Genomic DNA, 11147 nt, shown 5'->3' on the forward strand with positions numbered 1-11147 from the left:
CGCCAAACTGAAACACAACCGAAACCTCTCTTAAGCACTTTGAAACAAACACTAACTGCACATAAAACCAGCTGATTGTAATCCTTTTAGAGTTTAGGATATTTATACAACTCTTTTAGTCATGTTGATTATATTTATAAACCGTTTTAACAACCAAGTTTGTCACGAGACTCATGAACCTGACACCACACATTCCTTAGAAGCTGTAAAACACAACCGAACTTCAGAGCATAGTGTGTTTCAGTGTGTGTAAATGAATGACCAGGAAACACCAAGGCGGTGAATCATCCAACAGCTAGGGCTCATTTTTTTCAGTTTTTAATTCAAGCTTTTATCTGGAGGGAGAACAAGAGGAACCTGTTGGATATAAAATATAAGAGGAGGACGAGTAGTTGACACGTGAGAAGATGAAATCAAAGTTTCTTTCACTGTGATGCTTCGGTGTTGAAATGTATTTAATATGAAGATATAACAATGAAGGACGGTATGAATAATGTGAAAAGGAAGAATGGATGATATTTTAAAAATGAAACTTGCCAATTTTATCACTTTTTAATTATTTATTGTTATTGTGAATGTGTTATGTGGGTGCTTTGGATAAAAATCTAGTTTATATTGAAGGAAAATTGTTTTTAACTCTGCTGTGAGACTTTTTTTTAACACTTTTTATGATGCAGAAGGAACAAACGTGACTTGATTACTGTCTTAAAACATCTTTGCAAGCTGTTTGTCAAGTTTGTGAATCATTTTGACATTTTTTTATGATAATTTCTGCACTGTTTAACTTAAATACATGTGCTGTTTCCCTGTATCTGACTAAAGCACTGTAATCTCTGAAGTAATATTGTAGTGAATATTCTCATGATTGGTGCATCCTCATGAATGTTAAATATCGCTGTACATACATAACTCTGAAATATATATCATCTATTAAAAGAATGCTGCCTGATAACAGCTCAGTCTGTGGTGTCTTATTCAACATGTTATTATGAAGCATCATGTTTCAGATAGTGTAGAAGTCCATCCAGTCTGTCCTCAGATTCAGCAGCTCTCTGTACTTCTTCTACTATTCAATACTTTATCTTTTTCACCTCTGCAGGTCAATAGTGGGTTGCATTAAAAAATTCCACATGTTCTGCATAAATCAGTCTCTCCAGGATTTTGCCAAAAAGGCCAGATTTCCTGGCAGCGTTTTTAAAAATTTGCGATGGTTTGAGGCTTTTTTTCCCTCTTGTTTAACACATCACACATCCACTGTGAGCAACTGAGACCAACGCTCCGATAAAGCCATCTACTGGCTGAGCGAGCTGTTTGTCTTCTGACTTCACTTCTGGTTGATTTCCATGTCAGCACTCCGAATAAGATGTGTACGAATTGAATGATACTACATTTTTAAGACAGTAAAAGATGCCCTCAGATGTTTACACATCATCACAGAGCTTTTTTTTATGCCTAGAACAAAAACAAGGCGTGCCAGAGCTTCTTTTATCCCCGTTGCCACTGACAAGCTTAATTTGCTGACGCAACTTGCTTTCTTTTATGTGCACCTGGATTAGGTAGATTTTTTACATTGTATACCTTGGTTATTTATTATGACTTTATTATGACTATTCACACTGGACTTATATTGTCTACACACTGCACTATTTTTAAATGAATACTCTAAGCTCTTTGCACTGTTCAATATCCTGCACACCTGTACAGTTTTTAATCACACCTGTTGTACATATTTTGTACTATTTATATTATACATATTGCTTTTTATATTTTTATTCTTATTCCTATTTTTTTTTATCTTATTCTATTTAAGTCTTTTACTTAATTTTATTCTAGTTCTGTGTTAATTGTTCTGCACAAATTCCTTGTATGTGTGAACCTACTTGGCAATAAACACCGAATCTGATTGTGATTCTGAAGTCCTGCATTGTACTTTACTGTGCTGCTTTCAAACTGTTTCCGCCACTGGTTCAGTGTAGTAAGAGTATCTTTGTTTTCATTTGGGCTGTGTTCGAAATGCCGTACTATATGCTATATAAACTATAACATACTTCTTACTTTATATACTACATGCTATATGCTATATACTATAACTACATGCTATAACTACATACTATAACTACATGCTATAACTACATGCTATATGCTATATACTATAACTACATGCTATATGCTATATACTATAACTACATGCTATATGCTACATACTATAACTACATGCTATAACTACATGCTATATGCTATATACTATATACTACATGCTATAAAGTAAATACTACATGCTATATGCTACATACTATATACTACATCCTATAACTACATGCTATATACTACACACTATATACTACATACTATAACTACATGCTACATACTACATGCTATATACTACATACTATATACTACATACTATAACTACATGCTATAACTACATGCTACATACTACATGCTATATACTACATACTATAACTACATGCTATAACTACATACTATATACTACATACGATAACTACATACTATATACTACATGCTATATACTACATACTATAACTACATGCTATAAGTACATGCTACATACTACATACTATATACTACATACTATAACTACATGCTATAACTACATACTATATACTACATGCTACATACTACATGCTACATACTACATGCTATATACTACATACTATATACTACATACTATAACTACATGCTATAACTACATGCTACATACTACATGCTATATACTACATACTATAACTACATGCTATAACTACATACTATATACTACATACGATAACTACATACTATATACTACATGCTATATACTACATACTATAACTACATGCTATAAGTACATGCTACATACTACATACTATATACTACATACTATAACTACATGCTATAACTACATACTATATACTACATGCTACATACTACATGCTATATACTACATACTATAACTACATGCTATAACTACATACTATATACTACATACGATAACTACATACTATATACTACATACTATAACTACGTGCTATAACTACATACTATATACTACATGCTATATACTACATACTATAACTACATGCTATATACTATAACTACATGCTATATACTGCATACTATAACTACATGCTATATACTACAGCTACATGCTATATACTACATACTATAACTACATGCTATATACTACATACTATAACTACATACTATATACTACAACTACATGCTATATACTACATACTATAACTACATGCTACTTATTACATACTATATACTACATACTATAACTACATGCTACTTATTACATACTTTATACTACATACTATAACTACATACTACATACTACATACTACATACTATAACTACATGCTACATACTACACCCCTGGGGTGCCCTCGACTTTCCTCCAATGAAAGGGGGGAATTCCGCTCTCCCCTTCACTTCACACTTAGATGTGAAGGAAGGAGCATTCTGGGATACCGAGTCTTTGTGGTGTTTTAGTACCCTTATCAGGCTCCTCATCTCCCAAGTCGGCCTCTCCTTTGTTTGAGCCACATGTCCACAGTCCCACCACTAAATATCCCTCATGCTTAGATAAAGCGAGCTCCCTTTAGTGCACAAGCTCACCTTCAACAGCAAGATGTCAGGGAGGTAACAATTTGAAACACAACCAACCTGACAGGACAAATTAGACACGAGAACTCCACTCCTGTCTCCTTTTTGTACCAGTGTGATCTTAATCATCAGAAGGAAACACCCAGACAAATCATGGTGGATCAGTTTTCATTAAATAGCAACACAGACATCAGTCTGAACAGGTTTTGTATTGATGCTCCTTTGAAGTGGCTCCAGTTTCTTTCTCAGGTCATCAGTTGACAGCTGGGGTAGAAACTAACACAGTGTGGTTTTTCAAAGTAGAACATGTTCTTGGATCAATGTCACGGTCCTTTGACATCATCGGTGTGCTGCTCCTGCCCATCTTTAAAAATACTACATTTGTGCTTCGCAAGGATTTTTAAATTGAAGTTAGAACAAAAGAACAAATCCTGAGTAAACTGAAAAGACTTATTAACTGTCTTTCATCAAGTTTTTCACCTTTATAGTCTAGCACCCACCTACAGCTACAAGCTAACAAGGATGTGCATGAATGAATGATGGGAGTGCATTAGAGCAAACGGCTAAGGCAGGGTACACACTACAAGATAATCGGGCCGATTTTAGGCCTGATTCCCTCCTTCAGTCAACAGTAAGCAAAGTCCTGGGGCCTCCTGTACTAAGACTTGCGTGGATTTCCCACTGAAACATGGCATACGCTCATTCCAGAAAACGTTGTACGCACAAAAATATCCAGATGTATGAATCTGTGCGCACGCATGAATCCAAGCACATTTCCTTTGTACATCCCAATCAACGTGGAATTGAGCGCACATGTTGGAGTACCCGACCCCTCCCTGTTCACGCCCCCATTTAAATACGCAAATCATATTTAAATGAGCCCTGCACCTGAGATTCCCCTCTCTGCACGAATCAGAAAATTAAAAAAGAATGAGTAAGACGGGGGAAAAAAAGAATTTCACGGAAAGCGAATTGGAAGCGCTACTCGCTGAAGTGGAGGCAAAAATGTGCTCTTTGGCACGCTGTCCTCCGGCTTAAGCAACAAACGCAAGAGGAGTGAGTGGGAGAGTGTGTGTGAGGCTGTCAATGCTGTGGGGTCAGAGAAGCGCACACAAGCAGAAGTGAAAAAGAAGTGGTCCGACATCAAGGTGGATGTGAAGCGAGGATGGCTGCCCACCGCCAAAGTGTGGCCAAAACAGGTGGGGGGACAGGAGAAGAGGGGCCCACCCCGTGTGAACAGAGAGTCGCCGCAATTGTGGGTGACACTGCTCTCTCAGCAGTGATGGGAGCACATGTGGGTGACTCTGATTACCCCCAAGGTAAATACCTATGTATTTGTGTAACTCACAACAAATGTGTTCATACAGTAGCCTGCTCACAGCCCTATAAGATAGAGGTTCATGCGTAAAATGCGGAAAAGGTGAGGCTGATTAAGACATTGCACACTTTGCTGCAAATTGCGCTTTAATGTTGACCTGTTCAGCTGCATTGTATGGGAGTTTGATACACCTGGCTGACATGCGGATAATTCCGTCCCACACGGCTGGCATGGCTCGGCTCAGGGTCGACTGGCACAGTCCCGATCGGTCGGCCAGCTCCCTCCGGAATGTCTCGGTTGCTAGGAACCCCAGTGTGGTCAGCACCTGTATGGGCACAGGCAGCGCATGGCTCCCCGCTGTGTTGCGCTCCAAGGCCGGCCGCAGCTCTGCGCACAGTTCCAGGAGGATTGCCCTCAGGAACCTAAAGCGGCTGATGAGCCAGTTGTCATCATGTGCCAGTAAATCCCCTCTGTCTCTGAACACACGCTCTCTTCGTATTGCACCATTTACAATGTCTTCTAATACTGCTAAAGCAGCCATTGTTTTTAACGGTATTTTTTGCACCACTTTGCGCATGCTTTTATATCCGCTCATGTAATTGCAGACACGTGGGCGTATTAATTGTTCATCAGTGTTAATTGTTCATGTGTCTCTGATGTGCACATCACTCAGTCTGAGGACTAATTGTTTTCACATTTCCCAGCATCACCTCTAAATGTCGCCAAAGGATCAACAGCTGTAGAAATGTGCGTACGCCAGCCATGAAGTTGGTGTGAGGTACCGCACATTTCCACGATCATATCACTCTTGATACATCTGAACTTTGCCGTGAAAAAGAGCGTACGCCACGTTTTTGTGCGTACGCACCCTTTGTACATGAGGCCCCAGATGTTCTGATGGTTCTTAAGATGATCTCTTCACATACTCCTGTGGCGTGAGGGGTGTTCAGAGTGATTTTTCTCCCCCTGATCTGCTCGGAAGAACATTGTGGCTGCACAACATGTTCAATATTTACAGTCTGATATGCTGGCGTGTGGGGGCAACCCCGAGGACAGCCGAGCGCGCACTCTGTGGATCGTCACGTGGAACCAAACGAGAGCCAATCAGGAAGGAAGCTGACTGAAAAAGGAAGCACAACATCTGCGGCCATGGCGACAAAAGCAAACGTGAAGCATAAAGTAACATGTCTTCCTGCCCGTCGTCCGCCATGTTTGTTTACGCTAAAGTCTCGTTTGACCGCGAGAGATTTAGTGAGATTTCCAGCTGTGAGAGTCGGACTCTGGTTGTTGGTGAATGAATCTGTTAGTGTGTGGTGTGCTGTTTGGGTCATATCGTTATTTGTCGTCATGTGTGGGCTCTCTCACATTTTACACATCTGTTGCTGAGGGCCAGCCTTAAACTGACAACATCAAACCAAACCAAAGGGAGGCAGAAAACTGAAGCAGCAGCAGCCCGGTGACCTCAGGTGTGCTGAGTTAACTTAATGAGCTCCTGCAGAGACCGAGCAGGCTGGTTGATCACCGCCAAACGAGAGAACACCACAGGGATCATCTCTGTCATGTTTATCCAGATACTTTGTTTCGTTTATTCAAGACCAAAACTGAAATGAACCAGGATAAAGTGTTTTGTTGACGGAGGATTGCTTCTGTCTTTTTGACCCAGAAATATTTGTTTTGTTAACCTAAAAAAATCTGCCTCTGTCCGTGTCAAACCTGTCTCATATATCAAGTTTCTCCCCTTCAGATAAAAATGTTAAACGGCTAAATGCTATTTGGCCTTTGAGAATTATGATAATTAGCTGTTGTGCTGCTGGTTTAGACAGTGCAGCATTGTACCTTAATTAATTCACCTAAACTTTCCACGCAGGAGTTGTTTGATGTTCTACAGCTGTCGTAAACCATAGAGGACATTTACCTGTTACCTGACTCTAGCAGCCTAAAATAACCTTGCTCCTCTGCTCCTTTGTTTAGCTTTAATTGTTGTGTTTAAAATGTTTGTGTGCTAGTTTTAAAGGTGCGGGAGACTGTGACTCTCTGTGATTACTGGGATAATTTCTAGACTCAAGGACAAAAGACGCTGACGTTAAAGATCTTAATGTTTAGGTTTTGTTTGTGCCTTTGTTTGTTTTCATGTGTTGGTATGTCTCTTAAACGTGTTTACCGGATTTAAATTGTAATGGAACGAGTCAAGATCAGGGTGAGGTGTTTTCCGTGGAAATTGTGGATATTTTCAATTTCCTCTTAGCTCATTAAAACACAATCTCTCCCTTGTGTGTCTGTGTTTATATTGTGTGTTTACTTCTTAAGAATAACTTCATTTCCAAGGAAGCTCACATCCTCTTTTTATTTTTTACATCGGTTTATTTATATCCTCACATTTCAGCTTCTCAGAGAAGGACCACAAGATGAACCAAAAGCTTGGACACTGACGTTAACGTGCGTGTTTGGGCTAAAAGAGTTGAGAGTTCATCTTTATTTAACGTGCTTTCGTTTTAGTTCAAATAATTTCTCGAAGGCTGAAAGTTTCTGAAGGATATAATGAAACAACATCACGACCTCGAGTGTGATTTTGCTTTTATACAACACTTATACAAACAGCAAATAGCAGAAAAAGTAACAATCAACAGATCATTTTTTTGCTCCTCCAACTCAACTAGTTCCACAACTAAACTGAAACTGGACTTTTGTTGCCAAGCAACCCAAACATTCTCATGCACTGTGTGTCTACAGGTTACCACAGAGCAGCTGTTTTTGTCATGTTCATTTATCTGTTTTATTTTATCATCAACACGTGAAATAAGATTCTGCTGTGTGATTCAGCAGACTCTTATTTCAAAGTTTTTTAAAGAGGGGGTATTATGCAGTTTCACATGTTAAGACATATATATCATGTTACAATGTTGGATGTTCAAACTAAACGTGGGTGAAGTTTAAAATCTGTAGGTTAATGTATGTTAGAGTAATCCCCAGGCTTCTCCGCTCAGTCTGCAGGCCAGGTTTCACACTGTTTTTTCTACACGCTGCACTTTGTGACATCACAGCAGGCTTTGGAGAGCTGGCCAATCAGAAGAAAGTGGGCTTGTAGGGCGGGGTTTCTTAAAGGGACAGAGCTGACTGAGTTGTTTCAGGCGGAGACTGTACGAGGGCCTGCACAGAGCACCATTGTGAGGAACATGAGGAGTTCTGTTCACCGTAAATTATGCTAAGCTAACTCCACAGGTATGACAGAGTGAAAAATGAAGCTTGAAATTAGCATCATAACCTTTAAAGACTTAATAAAAGCCATTAGCACAGATAACATAGCATTGGTGACTTTGTAAAAACTGTTAACGTGTACAAAAACTTTTTATTAAAAGTTTTTATTTTCACAATAAAGTTTCTATCAGCTCCTAAAATTATTTACAGAGAACAAAATACCATGATAACCTAAAGAACAGTGAGTTCAACAGTTTACTGAATTGATTTGACTTTATATCTCACAATAAGGGCTTCCTATCTCTATATTTAGAATTTTTACATCAAAATTATAACTTCATATCTCATTGTAATGATTTTTTATCTCTTCCTTAAGACTCTGCATACATTTCTTATTATCAGGGCTAAGTTTGATCTTTTTTTCCTTTACTAGCAGAAATGAGCCGTCACTCACAGCTGCACAACACATTCGTCCCAACATGTTGTAGAGACTAACAGAGATTATTTAAATGGATTCACAGTCAGTCCCTCAGTGTGACCTCTGAACACCAACAGATTACTAACTTTCCTTGTAATAGTCTCACTTCTTCTTGCTGCAGTCTGAGCACAGTTCCTCGTTTCATCTGACACTTTTATCACAACAGGAAAACGTTCAACCGACCTCTTCAACACAGGTTCAGTTTTACCATCAGTCTTTATACTGTAAGGGCAACATTTTGCACAAATAAGACTTACATAAAAAACATATTATCAACTCTGTTCAATAAAACCACTTTGAATAAATATTTGCAAAAACATTGTTCATCTTATGACTCAGCAGCAACTTTTCAAATGCACCTACAAGGCTGACTGCAGACTGAGAATAAAATGATACCAGGGCCATACCACAGGTTTTGCAGGTCTTTGCCCCATTATGTACAAATATACAGATAATACATCTTACAGAGGCGGAGAACAGTCATGGTTGCATTGATTTATTTCATGCTATTATCTCAAGATCTGATTATTTTATATGTATATATATATATATATATCTGTTGTGTTTATCTTGTTTTTTTTATATATATTTCTGATGATCTTGAAACTATTAAATTAAAGAAATAATTGCAAGCGTGGCCATTTCTGGCTTCTGTTCCATCTAACTCTAGCTTCTGCCTCACAGTTGTGCAGCTGTGAGCAGAAGCTTCTTCAAAACTCTCTCACTCTGCAGAAAGTATTTTTTTAATGAGCCAAATGTACTGAAAAAGGGCAGCGACAACAGTCAATGTTGGGCTGCTCACAACTACATCCTAAAACACTGGGTCTGAAACAGTCTTGCTTATTACATTTCTTGTTTTATTTTGAAATCTAACATCTCCTGTCATTTCAGGTGCCTCCCTGTCCCCTGATTACCAGCACCTGTACTCATTACACACCTGCCCCTGATTATGTCATTAGCCACACAGTTCACATACCCCTTTGTTTTACCTCCTCATTTGTCCTTGTTCATTTCTGTCAAGCTTATTGGTATTTGTTACAGTTTATGACTCTGGATTTTTCCCTATTCCCTCTCGGGGGTTGTAAGCATGTTTCAGACTGACTTTTTGTGGATGACTTCATTTTTGCCCGTAAAGAACAAGCCTTTGTGTCCTGCTCTTCTCTGCATGAGTCTCAAAGTTGTCATGTACCCAAATACGGTCTTAATATTTGTGGTGTGATTGTGACGGACTCTGCATCATGGTTTCAGATCTCTAGAACAGTCACACTAAAAAAATCTGAAAAATCTGAAATCAGTGGATCCCAAGAAAGAAATAAGTTTAACCCCTTACTACCAACTTGCATCTTGCATACTGCTTTTGCCAATATGAGCATGTAAAGTTTGTATCAACAGGTACAATGCACCATAGAAAATACTACAAAGACTTTAAAATCACCTGGGCCCGGTTGTTCAAAAGATTTAATCCAGATAAGAATCATCCAGATTTGGAAATCCACTTTTTAAAATGCGGGGTCAGGTAATCCGGCTTACTTTTATCCCTGCTTTTCAAAGACAACTGGATCGGATAAGTATCCAAATACTGACTTTTAAGGATTACCGATGCTCTTAATGGGACGTCATACTACATACTTTGTCCACAGGGGGCGCCAAAATAGATACAAAAGTTCCTGATAGCTGCTTTTATCTAAATATTTTATAATATTGAAGCTAATTGGCAAAATATTTTTTGGGACGAAAACCTTTATTTTTCGAGAAGTCTACCTCATCTATGTTTCGGAAGCAAATCAGCAATTCAAGAGCAAAGTGTTAAAAATGTTAAAGTAATAATCTCAAAGATTTTCATGTAAATAAATGTCTGTAAAAGTCTCTATCGCTAAACGGCTGCTTTTCCGCTCTCTGCAAGTGTTGCGAGTAAACAGTAATCTACTATGGCTGAACAAACAAAGAAAAGATGGATGACTACAGATACAACTTCAACAAGAAGTGAAAATCCAAAGAAGAAGAAACAAACTCGACGCTCAGATGAATCAAACAGTCTGAAAAGGAAAGCGACCGTCAGCCAGGAAAATCAAGAGTTACAACCGGAGCCAACCGTGGACGTTAAATTGGTCCTCCTGCAATTACTGTTTATCGCCAAAGGTGCTGCCAGACATCATTGTAAAAACGTTGTTTTGTTTGACCTATTTTAAAAGTTTAAAGACATTTAGTTCCTCTAATCCAGGCTGAATCCTCTCTCTGCTTGGACCCCCTCCTCCAAACCGGAGGTTTTATCCGGATGAAAGCCAAGATTGAATTACCTGATTGTATCCGATTACGTTATCCTTTTTTTTCCTTTTGAACAACCCGTTTTCAAGATTTGATCCGATCAGATGACCTTTAAACAACCGGCCCCAGGGTCCTGTAGTTCAAAAAGGTAGTAGTTAAAGGAGCTGGTCATAGACTTTGGGAGGTCCAGACCGAAGCCGAGACCAGTCCTACTAGAGGGAGCTGAGGTGGAGAGTGTGGACTCCTACAAATACCTCGGGCTGTGTCTGGACAACAAACTGG

The sequence above is a fragment of the Semicossyphus pulcher genome, unplaced genomic scaffold (genome assembly GCF_022749685.1).
Source record: "Semicossyphus pulcher isolate SPU_LCO1_2020_fin unplaced genomic scaffold, fSemPul1.0.p SCAF_5, whole genome shotgun sequence".
NCBI lineage: Eukaryota > Metazoa > Chordata > Actinopteri > Labriformes > Labridae > Semicossyphus > Semicossyphus pulcher.